General features: G+C 36.6%; 1 non-coding gene across 1 annotated transcript; it reads left to right on the plus strand.

Annotated features, from left to right (window-relative positions):
- Positions 1-13623: 13623 nt before the first annotated feature.
- LOC129080797 (U2 spliceosomal RNA) lies at positions 13624-13814 on the plus strand. Its single transcript, XR_008530203.1, has one exon. It is a non-coding gene; the product is annotated as a U2 spliceosomal RNA (small nuclear RNA).
- The last annotated feature ends 640 nt before the right edge of the window (positions 13815-14454 follow it).

The following is a 14454-nucleotide window of genomic DNA, read 5'->3' on the forward strand; positions in this document are numbered from 1 at the left end:
TTTTCATTTGGTAAAGCTGAAAGTCTACCCAGTGACTGTTTTAAACTTACAAAGGCCCTAAGAGTCAAAGCTCAGAAGATGACAAACATCCATCCTACCAAAGTCAATATCCATTCCTCACAAAAGACTTTCTGATTTGACTTTGCTTAGGTAGCAGGCCCACCCAGAAATCCATCCCTATGGCTGGAGAAGACAGGTGGTCTCACTGGCCATTGGGAGTGATGCACCCTCCCCGCCTCTGGTGGGGGAGGCCAGGCCGTGAGATCAAAGGTTCTGCTGAGCGAGACTGGGAAGGAGGAAGTAGAGCTTCACTGTAATCCTTGGCTTCCTCAGGTCTCACAATAAGAAATAGACTTCTAACTCCTCTATGTTACCTATTTTCACTAATTTTAAAGTTTTAATAATAGTGCTCTTTGAAAGAAAACATGAATAAAAATAATGTTAATTTGCATGTAGCAATAAACCATGTGTTTTTTTTTTGTTTTTTTTTTTCCCCTAATAGTACACTTAAATATATTTATGGAATAAAATAATTGAGCCAGTTTGTATTAGTGGCTTATCTGAAAAATATCCTCCAGGTCAGTTTTCCCTGAATGACTGTGAAACCATCAGCATTTAATTTAGGAAGTTCTGGTGTTTGGGCTCAGTGTCCCATATTTTATCTGGTGTGTTTTCTGCAGTAGAAAAATAATTAAAATGCTTCTCTTTCTAGATTCCCCTTGGAATCAATTTACTTTCAGACCATCATTTAACAGAAAAATTTTAAAGGAATAATCTACTAGCTAAGATGTGCTTCTGTTTTCTAGAGTAATCATGGATTATCAGGTTATGATTAATTTAATATTCTGGTTAATTTAGAGTTATTCCAAAAACCATTCATAGAGTCTCATTCTTATTTATAAAAACAAGGCCTCAAATGATTGAATCCTTCATATGTGATTTGGGAGGGACTTTAGACACACACACACACATATATAAAAAAAATATATATATATATTTTAACTTGTGCATCACAATTCACACAGCTGTGAAAAAATGTTGGACTTTCTTAATTTTTAGACCAAGGGCTTGCAAACATTTTCCATAAAGGGCCAGATAGTTAATATTTTAAGCTTAGCAGCTCATATGGTCTCTGTCTTAACTGCTTAAAAGGACATCAAAAGCTACCATAGATAATAAGTAAATGAGTGGGCGTGGCTGTGTTCCAATAAAACTCTTTACAAAACATTAGGCGGGCTGGCCCATGGGCCACTGTTTGTAGCTACTGGTTTAGATTTTGTGTGAACACCATCTATGGTTGTTATTTTGGGGTCATGGTGAAAAGTTGCTTAGCATGTTTTTTACAGTTTTTTAAAGTTGTTTACAGTTTTCCTTGATAGCATGGTTTAGGAGAGAGTACCCCAGAGAGCAAATCATAAGCTCAAGGGGTCCTGGGTACATATGTTGACTTTAGACTAACTACTTGGTCCCTCCAAGACTCAGTTTTCTAAAATGTAGACTGGAGCTAGTGACAACTGTTCTATTGATCTTAAGGAGCTATTTTGAGAATTAAATAAGGGAATGTCAAGGAAAGGAAACTGAAAATATAAAGTTTCCTGCCATTGTAAAATAGTATTTTTTAACTTTGTTGTTGCACTTGTCAAACTATTTGAAGAATAGAAAAGCACATATCTGAAAATCCTAATATGTGCATCAGTTGGGAATCTGGCAATTTTGATACCACGGCCCAGGATAAGCCTCTGCTCATCTCTGTCAGCTATGCCTTTAAGTCAATGCCAGAGTTCAGCTTTGGGGTAGAGGAAGAAATTGTAACTTGGAAGGCATCTTGGAATCTAGCGATATTATTAAACCCATACACACTGGAAATGATGATGCTGGACATTATGGGATCCTGATTAAACAGAACACAGTTCATCTTGATTGACTATATGTAACCAGGGAAGAAAAGAGGGCTATTATATTTCCACAAAAAAAAAAAAAAAAAAAAAAAAAAGGCAGAAACAAAAATTGCTTCTTGGACAGCTCTCAATTTTTAGGATATTGGAATAACCAGATTCTATTTAAACTTAGAGGACATTTTGATGAAAGACAACTCCTTACACACATGCCTTCTCCTTAGAATGAAGTAATGCTATTACTTCAGAAAGGGTTCCTTGACCTTTCTAATGGAAGTCAGGTTTTCATAGGCATAGGTAATATAGAATAGGTTGATCCCTGTTGGTTTTATTTTAAAGAGTAATTATTATTAGTTGGGTTTCTTTTTTACTTTTTTTTTTTTGGTGTGTCTCCCCACTCGGCTGTAAATGTGTGGTTTGTTCCCCATTGGATCTCTTACGGTTAGCACAGTGCATGACAGTGAGAGCTCAATAGATATGCGTTTGAATGAATGAATATTTCATCCACAGGTAAAGGGACAGTCAGCTCAGCAGTCTAGGGAACACATGCAAGGGCCGAGTGGTTGTTAGACTTGCCTGAATGTCTGTTCTAATGTAGTTTGGAAAGATGCTGGGCTTTCTGTACTACTGACGTGCTTTCTTCATTATCACAGACAGTGGAGGCTGCTGTGAAAAGCAGCTTGTGAAAAGAATGCATATGTCAAGTTCTAAAATATGCAGTGCCACACATCATTAGGATTGACACACAGACAGATTCTATGTAAATGAATCACTGATCAAAGATAAACTTGTTAGAGAAGCAGACTTTCCGTGACACCAATCTATACATTTTTGAGATTTTCACTACATTATTCATTGACAGAAAGTGTTCATGGGTCTTGGCATTTACTTTTAAAAGTGTATAATACATGTCTTTTGAATTGTCCTTTCAAACATACTTTTTTCTAAGGGCAGGATTTAGATCATTTTGGGAATAAAATAATTTAATATACATTATTTAAACAAATTCATTCTGGAATCAAACTGCAGGGTTTCAAATTCAGAAGCTGTGTATTACGTAACCACACAAAGCCTCAGTTTTCTCAAAAATAAAATTGGGAGGATAATATAATAGTATTTATCTGATTTGTGTGTGTGTGTGTTAGAGAGAGAGAGAGAGAAACAGAGAGACAGAGAGAAATAGAGGGAGGAGGAGGGAAAAATGAGAAAATCTACATAAAAATACTTGCACAGTGTTTGGCACATTACTTATTCTCAGTTAAAACACTTTTATTTAGATTTAATTATGTAAAATGGTTTTCTAAAGTTTGTGAAAACAAATCTATTTGTGTGGACATATTTTCCTTTCATTTATATCTTACCTTTCTTCCCTCTTTTTCTAATTTACTCCAAAGTGCAGCCATTACTTTCCCTGTTTGGGGACAAGTCAGGTCACTGTGTTGGAAAAGTTGAAGACAAAGCATGTAGCTTTAGGGGCCTGTGTGTGTGCTAGGGGTGGGGTGAGTATCAGCGATCCAGTTTAAGAAATGATACCATCCAAAGAAATCACTGTCATCTTTTAGATTAGTTGTCTTCTTGGGAAGCATGGAATCTTGTGCCCAGTAGGGATTGTATATTTGATTGATTAATGGTCATGATTCTTCGGTCATCCCCATAACCGTTCTTTTGCCATGTGACTTGTAGTGACTCTCATAAAGCAGGTGGAGTCTTGTTTGCCCATCCTATTTATTCTGATTGGCCTTATGTCTTGCTTTGGACACAAGAACATTGGCATATAGGACTCTTGCAGAGACTTGAAAAAGCTCTTACACATTTCTGCTTCTTTTGTTTTTCCCACCTTCCTGTAAGAACATGCCTGGACACAGTTGAGACAAGTTAGAGAGAGCTGAGTTGCCCTAGTCGCCCTAGCCAGAGCCACCCTGCACCAGCTAAGTCATGGCCCAGTGATCCCCTGGCATGTCAGATTGTCCAGCTGAGGCCAGAAAAATGTACAGCCTAGCCTAGTCTAAATGACCCACCTGAAGGCTCAGGCATCAACAAAACAGTCATTGTTTCAAGACACTGAGACTTTGGGTTGGCTTGTCATTCTGCATTATTGTAGAAATACATAATTGATATTGAGTATGAGCTGAATAGTGTCATGGAATCTGTCTAACATACACCTGATTATATTATGTCATACCTACATGCATATATATTAGTTAAGCCCTGCTTATTTTATCAACTGTATCCCTTTCCCTCTTGTACCCCAAATGTATCTCTCAAACCTGTACTTACATTTCTGAGTATAACATATCATCTGTCTTCGGCCTTAGGCTGCCCCAAAAGGCTCCTTCTACTACCAGAGAATTATGTTTCTACTTGTCTCTTGGTCTTCATTTTAGAATCAATTTCCTTTGGAAAAATGTATGTAGGCCTGCGAAGAGAAGGTTTGGTGTCTATCCTCTAGGTTCCCACAGCACCCTGTGGTTTCACTTTCCTGGTATGTAGCATATGTTGGTGTCATTATCTGTTTTTTGCCTTTGCTCACTGGAATTCATGTTCTTATAGGGCCAAGAGCATGTGTTCTGTGAGCCATCGTATCTCTAGTATGATGCTCAGTGCCTGGCACACTGTATGGCTTAATTAATAGATGTTAAAGGAATGAATAAATAAGCATTGAATTCATGAGCAAATGGGAAAAGGATGATATTGTGAGGATCTTACGCCTCACAAAGATACTTGGACTTAACAAGGAGAATGTTAGATCCATCTACAACTTGGTAATGTTAAAAACACACAGAATATTCTTCCATTCTGTGGACTGCCTGTATAGGTTCAAGTAAAGATCAAACACCGTCCAGGCGGCTAAAATAAAATAAGAACTCTTGGTTTATAAGTAAGCCACCTGAAAGGGACAGTCTGAGTGACATCTGCAAACTAGGCTGCATGGGCTGGACTTCAGTTTCTTCTCTAAGTAAGTTAAAGAAAATTAAAAAAAAAAAAAGACTCTGGAATTTCTTTTACAAAGAGCCACTTCCAAATTTAGAATATTATTTTAGGCATTGAATGTATGGATAAAAAAATTGTGGGACACAAGCTTTTTTCAGTAAAGACCTATTCCTATGTTACCAGGAGAACTCATGAGTCGGAAATGTGTGCACAATCATCTGGCCAGAGGATTTTAGATAAGGAGAACATCTTTAGATTCTCTACCCCTGTGTATTTTGAAAACTAGTGAACGTATATTAGATGCCCTACATCTACTCTGACTCGCTTCTGCTATAGCAATTGGGATTTAGCTCCTTCGAGTCTTTCCTTTGGACTCCCACACTTCTGTTTTCTGAAGGATTTAGACCTTTACATTTGAATTTCAACCCATTGGTTGAGTTGACTTTCTCACTTTACAAATAAAGAAGCTGTGACTGCCTGAGTTAATCCGAATGGTAACGAGAAAGGTAAAATCCAGTTCTCCAAACCTGCAGCCCCTTCAGTTCTTTTTCACCACGATGCACTGTCTTTGACCCCTTTCCTCACACATTCCACTGGGTTGTGCAGAATCTGCATGGCTGGAATGAGTACAAGTTGAAGGGGAAGTTAAATCCATCTTAACTTTAAAATCTAGGGGAGATTTAACATCCTTATGTCGTTTGGAATGCTATGGTGCATTCATGGTTCATGTAGTCAGTGAACTAAAGGTCGGGTTTAGTGCTGGCATTCAGCATAAAGTGTGTCGTAATACTGACAGGCTATATTTATACAACGGTGCTGAAAGATTCAAATAAATATATACCAATGTTGATCCTACCAAATGTATGCACTGCAGCTGATAGAGTTAACATCAGTTTTTGAGTTTGTAATTGTTTACCCATATGTTGCAAATAGCAGTTTTTCCAAAATATAATAATTTGGCACTTCATTCTGTAGATTTTTTGGGGGGAGGAAGAGAAAATAATATGTTTAATATTGGTAGGCCTTGATTTATAGACTATATTAATGAGGGAAAAAATTAGAGGCCTGGCTTTCGATCAGCTCTTCAATCACTTTTATGGGAATTCCATCTCTACAAGTCTTTTTAGGCAGCGATTCTTGCTTCCCCAAGTGCTAACGGAATACATACGTTGTGCTCGCTGATTTCTCACAAGAAAAGACGTCAGGGATCTATGGCCTTTGGCTCTGTAGGATAATGGAGTAATTGTGCTCCCGATCTGTGCCCACATTTCTCTTGTCCCTCTTGCCCCAGGGACCCCAGTCTCCTGCCAACAGGGATTAATTCCTGGACTGCTTTCTGCTCCCATCTCTAAAGCTAATGACACAGTTGCTATACTTGTACTGAGAAAAACTGCTCCCATTGGAAAAAATGATTTCTCTCAAATGGTAGCTTTTTAGTTCAGCTGGTAGGACCCTCCCAGCACTAGAAAGGTTGCTGCATTATGTGCAGTTTAGAGCTCTTTCAGACAATGTTGTTGACAAAGAGCACATCTGATAGCTGTTCGGTACCACTCCACATGCTCCGGCGCCCATTACACACCCCATGTCTCACAGCTGTGCACATCCTCCCTGTCCTCCGCACGGTCCTGCCTCTCTGGGGGACCTTCCGTGGAGCTGCCTGCCTTCAGCTCCTCTCCTTTGCATTGAAGCTTAAACTTAAAGATCAGGGAGCATTCCTCTTTCCAAGCAGCCAAGTGTATTTGATGCACATTGTATGTTTGGTGCCCTTCGTTGACATCCAAGAGCTCCTGGAGCCTTCTCTAGTCTTCTGTGCTGGTGGCTATTTTCCAAGGTGAAGTACTCACATTGAAATTCTAATACTGGGCTGGAGACAATGTTATGTTAGGTATGTATGAGTATATGGGAGGGCTATGTAGGCCAGCATAAGGGTACTATGCCACTTAATAGGTCCCCTATCCTTAGAATTACTAAGAGATATAATTCTTATTATATCTCTTATATTCAGATTATATTCAGATTATTATATCTCTTTATTCATATTCTTTAAAAATCTTTTTCTGGACTCTTTTTTCTATTTAATATCTTATACTTTTTTCTCTCTTATAATTTTTTTTTGGGGGGGGGAGGTTAATTCTCTATCCATACTTACTACTCTCTATATTCAATTGGAGTAGACATTTTGTTTGCCTTTATTTACAGTGCTCCCATGCTGAAAGGCCTTCCCTCGATTTTTTACTTATTAAAATTTATTTGCATGACAAAGCCCAGGGCAGATGTTTGAGGAAATATGAACACTATTTTATTTCTCAATCGGAAGTAATGGTTTCTTCCTCCATACTCCCACTGCACATTGCTCACATTGCTAAGAGTTCATTTATCCCATCAAGTACTGCTATTCAGGTTGGATATATATTTCTAATACACATGAGTATGTTGATCTTTAATATTATATGTATATATAAATATTATCATGGACTCACACAGGGCCTTAAAAATAGAGAATTCTCAATAACTATTTATTAAATAAATGGATATCTTGAGGTGAGTAGTTGGACAGATGAGTTTTTCCAAACCAATTAGACTGGATAATTTTATTGAAGAAACATTAAAATGAGCAGACATGACTGTTCTGTTTACAGCCAATTGCTGTTGACCATGATTCTCATGAAAGTGATCTATGTCTTCTAGAAGTTTAGATTCATTTTGAATTATTTAAAATTTTAACAAAGCACGTAATCCTGGACCAGCATTTTTTGCAGAAAAATGTAAAATAGCAAGACTCCTGGTTATCAAGTTTCAAGGTGAATCTATGAGTGCTCATGGGAACTTTTTTTCCCTCTTACTAAAGGTACTATCCCAATTTGACCAAATATTTGTGCCAACACTGAAGTCATGCAGCGCCATAGTAGAAAAAGCCAACAAGTGGATCACTGAACAGAGATGAAAATTTTGAATTTCACTCAGCAGTATGGCTTCTCTCTTTAATAATAAAAAAATAGCAAATACACAAATAAATAAAAGAAGACTTTTCAAAAAGAGACAAGAAAGATGCTACCTACAGATGGTGATAATTTTTGTGCTTCCAAGTTAGACAGAAGGAAAATCACTGAGAACCTCCTGGCTTTCATGAGTTGAACATGCACCACAGGCACTAAGAAGCTTAGGAAGGCACTTCCGTCAGCAAAGATTTCAGGCTCCTATAGCTACTTGGCACCTTATTGAAACTTTTGTGACCTCTGTCAGTTGCTTCAGGGGACCCAGGACAAGATAGATAAAGATCTTCAAGGAGGCAAAGTTATGGCATAATCACCCATGATCATCATCTATTAAATTGTTTTCATCATAATCTGAACTATAAAAACATACTATAAGACAGTAATATACTATTACAGGATCCAGGTGGATCTTGATGGATTGGTGTTGAGTTGTGAAAAATATTTGTCTACAAGCAATGTCAGAGTAAAGAAGTATATTTATTTAGAGTTTAGGGCCTGCCAGTTATTTAACTTATTAGAGTCTCAGTTATCCTGATCTATAGAATGGGACAATACTTACATTGTAAATTTGCTGTGACAGTTAAATAACACATTGTGTTGTGCCTGGGGCATTAAGTATCTCAGCACATTAGTTCTCCAAATGATAATGATAACATTCATTCACCTCTTACTATCACAGGTGCTGTTCTAAGGACTTCATGTGGCTTCACTCCTCTCAGCAAACCCTATCAGGTCCTCAAAATGCTACATTCCACACAGGAAGTTTAGTTTAAGTTTTGCCAGCTGATTGTTTAAGTGGTGTATATAAAATGTCTTTTCATATTTAGTACTCAAAGATTAGTTCATAGGGTCAAAGGAATGTTTTCTGCTAATGTGGCAAGAACATATTATACCTATTGTTAGCAATATTATGATAGCGTAACAATTCCTTGCTATTGCTTTACAGTTGTAAACACCATTGTATACATATCTCATTCAATTTTCTGAATACTTCTACTAAATAGGAAAAGTAGTTGTATGATCACTGTTTAGGTTGAAAGGAACTGACACAGCAAAAGAGTAAGCAACTTATATCATCATATAGTAGAAATGAAGAGACAGATCTCTGACTTCTAGTCTAACATTTCAAGTCTTATTTGCAGTCCAAATCATAGCACCTCACATCATTTATTTGATAGCGAATACCTTACATAGGACTTATTAATCATGTATCACTCCCAAGGACCTCTGATAAGTATAGTGAGGGTCCTCTGAGATACCTTACTATGGGAATTCACAATTGGATGGGACACCAAGTCTAGTCAGAAAAATCCAGACTACTTTTGTAGCCAATTGTGCCATTACAACTTACTTTAATAGCCATTATTTTTTCCATTAACTTAAAATGCTTTTCAAAATAAACTAAATTTTATGTAGTTAACTGTATTAATATTTTATAGTTTCAATTTAAAAATTATTTTATTTACTAATTTTATGGATCTATATTTTATCTTGTTATCTACCTAGAATTATTTGTGATAAAAAGCATGAGAAAAAATTAATTTTTTGCAACATTATCCAGTTATTTCAGCACTATTTATCTATTCTTCTCCCACTGGTTTCCAATGTTACCATTTTATACAATTGGATTTGCTTCTATTCTTACTCTTTTGTCTATTTCTGTGCCATTTTTACACCTTTAAAATAAATACGGATTCATTATAGATTTTGATATCTGATTATGTTACTCATAAATAGCTGGTAAAGCCCTTCTCATTATACTTCTTTTTCTAAATGCTCTTGGATATTTTCATATTTATTTTTAGATAAAATTTAGAATGCTTTGACAACCTAAGTGCATACAAGTATATACACAAGGGTAATATGTGTTATTGTATGTAGAGACTTTAATGTCTTATTAAACTTTCTGAGATTATTAGAAAGTTCTTATAAAAATAGAAACTTTTAGAGGTAAACTCCCTTGCTTTAGATCAATAATCTGTCTGAAGAAGAGTGAAGAGCACATAACTTTTTAGTTTTGGTATGTTTGGGGACTTTTTAAGAAGATGCTACCTTCTAATTTTATATATCTCCTAAAGTTTTACTATTGTCATCACAAAATTAATACATATTTGTGGAGCTAATGACTGGGTAACTCTCTGTAGAAGTATTAATGAATGGATGAATTTTTAAAGAGGGACTTAAAATCAGTCCTTCTTTAAGCCTATGGCAGTTGGACTCCTAGGAGAAGTGTACATTAAATTCAGCATAACAACATGATTTGGTTTCAAAGACTTTGTGCTTATGTGTCACAGAATAATAGAATATTATTAACATTCAGTTTGCATTATGACAACAATCCTTCTGCTTTCTCTTCCTGTACAGAGCACCAATTAAAAGTTGTTCTTGTAGTTTTCTTTGAGCTCAGCTGCTCTTTCTGATGACAACCAGCTTAAGTAGAAAAGAAAAAATGAGTGAGAAGTTTCATGTCACTCCAATAAAACCCAGGGTGCCACATGGCCCAGTATTAGCAATGTGCTGCACTAAAGGAATCACTGTCTAACAACCAGTATTATTCAAATTAATTCGAACTTTCACTTATTTTTCAAAGAAATTTAAAATGAATTGAAACAATAATGCAAAACACGACTTCTTAAAATCCTTTTCCTCTGTTCTTCTATTCTCTAAGCCCAGAGGCTTCTCCAGGGTCTCACTCATCATAATCTTCTTTCTCCATCAGTGATTTTTTTTTTCATTGATAATATTGCATGCATGCTATCTATCTTCTCTTTTCTTACTCCTTCATTTTCATTTAAAGTTCCAGTTCTTTTTATACTTCCAAGTATGCATCATATGATTTTACAAACTAACCAGATTGAAGCCTTTTTTAAAGAGGAAAGATTGGGGATGGGAGGAAGGCATTTGATGGGCAAGTACAGGACTTTCTTTGGCAGATGAGTTGGGTAGGGCAGAGGTCATTCAAGACTTAGAATATTTACATATTAAATGATTCTGTCCCCGATACATTTGTACAGATTAATAGAATACTGTCTAAAGCATATCACGTTGTGGAATTAGGACTGACACCTGTCAGAGGAGGAAGGCATTAGTAATTATTTCCATCTTTTATTTACAGAAATAATTGCAGTTTTCTAAAGCATAGCTTGGGAAGAAGTAAGACAAAAAAAACATAGGTAGAGATAGTAATAGGTATTATTTTAAGTGATTACACTCTTCTATCCAGTGGGCTAAGCACTTTACATCCTAAAACAATGAAACTCTGTGTCAGTATTTGTTCTTAACCCAGTTCTTCAAGGAGGAAACAAGTAGTCACAACCTGAATCAATTTGTCGCAAAACGCGTAACTAGTGAGTGGTGAATTTATCTTCCATTGTATGATCTCTGACACCATATTTATTATGTAATATACAACAAGATAGGCAGAATATAGTAAATTTGAGAACAGGAAGAGGAAAAGCAAGTCTTGCAAAATATTCACAGAAAGTTCAGTGAAGAATAAATGTGTACTCTTTCTATTACAGAGCAAGTGTTTGATACTTTGCAGTGAAATGATGCAATGCATGAAATGGCAGGTTTCCTTAATGATTACTACTGTCAGTCTATCATATTTTATATTTTTATTTTATTTTATGTTCTAGCTGATTTTGACTTTAGTTTTATCTTGCTATACTTTATGAACCATTGAAAGCTACCTTAAATTATCTTTGTGATGATGAAGAGGTCATAAAAATTATACACAGTCTTGGCAAATCATGTGAGTCAATTTACGGAGCATAATTTAGGAATGTTTACTGTTGTATACTTTCTAATTTTTATATTTCCTTGAAACCCTTGTTGGAGATGTATTGTGAATCAAATGACTCGGGAGAAAGCTCCTTAAGACACTTGCTCAGAATTTCTGAGAAAAATCCACAGGAGGTTATTCCCTGTTGGTATAGAAGCTCATGTTATTCATAATCACATATTTGGATATAATCAGGTCAATTTGTAAGTGACTTTGAATGTGATCCATTGTGTCCTTACTTTCCTTCAAAGGTTCAGCAAAGCCTGTTTCCTCTGGAGACAATCTAGTCAATATCTGTGACTTGCACAAGCTGGAAATGTGACACTTAGGGAGCCCGGTGCCATGGAAGGCTGAACTCCTGTCTCATTTACACACTGCCCAAAGATTAGCCATCGCAGGGAGGATGACGTGGGCCTGGAGAGCCGTCCCCCCCATTGTAAGCTGGACTCGCTCTTCCGTCAGCTCAATACAAATTATTTCTGAGCAATTCCCCCTGCAATTACCTGATTAGCAATCCCAATTGCTTCTCCCTGTTTCAGAGACCTTGATTAAATGATATCCCCTCCTGATTACTTTATCAAGTCCAGCTACTATGAATTATTGACAGCTCTGTGTTAACTGACTGCCTTGTTCCTTTGGCGACCTGCCAGGCAAATGGGAAAGCAGCTGTTTCTTTAGATGGGGACAAGAGAAATGCCAAACAATGCAGTCCTTAAGGCTTCTGCAAGCTGGCACACCATTAGTTGACCTTGAAATTGTTTTGGTGGTGGTTAGTGTGTTTGACATCCCTTTGGGTTACCGAAGGTTGACAGCTAGATGGTGGAGGTAGTTGATCCTCTGATCCAAAATCCTGTCACTTTACAGCTTGTAGGCAGGTGGGTTGTGGGTTGTTGCAGAGGTTTGCTGATGGAGGAAATGAAGTGCTTTAGCCCACTCACAGAGTTCTGACTGCATGGACTGTTCAGAGCCACGAGGCTTAAACTTGAGTTTTGTCTTATTTTCTTGTTGATCTGAAATTGTGTGTAAAGCCTGCTGAATGTGCTGATTTTCATTAAATGGCTCTGCACAGCAGGGATAGTTTCTTTTTGTAGATCTTATAAAGTCAAGGATGCTTTGATACATGCCCAAAGAGGACTTAAACATATTCATAATCACGCTCCCACCATGATCTTTAAATATACATTATTTTATTTTTAGTTGTTTTCCTTCCTTTTAGTTGTAAAGTCCCCTGTATGTCCCTCTCTGTCCCCTAGTCCAATATGATCCTCCCACCTAAAGATGCATAGGCAAAGTGTTGGGAAAGGAGTCTTAAGATACGAATGAATATTATTTAAAAACATCATTAATGTTTGCTTTTTCCTCATGCTTATTCCAACTGTACTTTTCCTTTTGTTATAAACTCTATTTTAGAACAGTTTTGGATTTACAGAATTCTTTTGAAGGTAGAACGAAGAGTTGCTATATACTCCCTACCCCATTTCTCCTACTATAATAGCCTACGTTCCTATGAGATATATGTCACAATTAATTAACCAAAATTGATAAATTATTACTAATTGAAGTGCATAGTTTGTCCAGATTTCCTTGTTTTTTACCTACTGCCCTCTTTCTGTCCCAAGCTCTCAATTAAAAAACTATGTAACATTTAGTCATCATGTCTCCTTAGGTTCCTCTTGGCTGTGAGAATTTCTTACACTTATTTTCTTTTTGATGATCTTGACAGTTGGAGGCATACATACCATTTAGATGTCTAGTACAATGTCCCTACAAACAAAGAAAAACTGTACAGTGGGGAAACTTGATGCACACTACCTCACGCCAGATGACCGAGGTCAGCATCAACGGTTATAAATCATGCCGGTAGTATGTACTCTTGATATGATGTAATGAGAATGCTACTTCAAATATATGATTTTTCTTCCTGAAAACCTATTACCACAATGTAATTATGAAAAAAAGGGGAAAAAAAAAAGCCCAGACAAGTCCCAGTTACAAGACCTTCTATAAAATACATGCCATTGCTTCTTGGCCTTTTGGCTAAGATTAAGCATAGTATCTGTTCTTATCAGTTTAATGTTTGTTACGTCATCTATCCAAAGAAAATACACTAAATGGATTTTTGGAGCAGGGAGGTGGAATAGAAGCTTGCTCTGTTCATTCCATGCATTGGCCCAGTATTGCTGTACTTCTGGGAACAGTGCAAAAAGATAAAATAAAACACCTGACCAGTGCACCTCAAAACTGTGAAGTTTGCCAAAAACTCACTCACTCACTAAGAATAAACAAATCCGTGCATAAAAATTTCAAATAATTCGTGTAATTATTCCATCCTCACTATGGTCTTATACATGTGTATTGGTGGCTTAGAGTCCAGTAATACTTTATTTATTTTGTTACTCAAAAGGTTTCAGTTTGGGCTCTTTCAGATGACTCTTCTGTCTCTTTGACATATCCCCATCATTTTGGGTGGTTTTTTCTTTTTGGGAGGGGAAATACTTTAACTTCAAAGACTTTTTTTTTCTGGGGATTGGTTGCACAACAATGTGAATATATTTCACGCTACAAAATGGTTCATTTAATAGATGGTTAAGATAGCATATTTTATGTTATATGTATTTTACTGCAATCCTTTCCTTCTCTTCAGCCCCTGGAAGCCACCATTCAAGTTCCTGTTTGTGACTGATTTCTTTCGCTTAGCATAATATCCTCAAGGTTCATCTATGGTGTAACATGGGTCAGAATTTTTTTCCCTGTTAGGGCATAATATTCCATTGTATGTATGTAACACATTTTGTTTATTATCTGCTGAGGCACAATTGGGTTACTTCTATCTTTTGGCTATTGTGAA

The sequence above is a fragment of the Pteronotus mesoamericanus genome, unplaced genomic scaffold (genome assembly GCF_021234165.1).
Source record: "Pteronotus mesoamericanus isolate MK-2021 breed Mesoamerican mustached bat unplaced genomic scaffold, CSHL_Meso_final contig_90, whole genome shotgun sequence".
Taxonomy (NCBI): domain Eukaryota; kingdom Metazoa; phylum Chordata; class Mammalia; order Chiroptera; family Mormoopidae; genus Pteronotus; species Pteronotus mesoamericanus.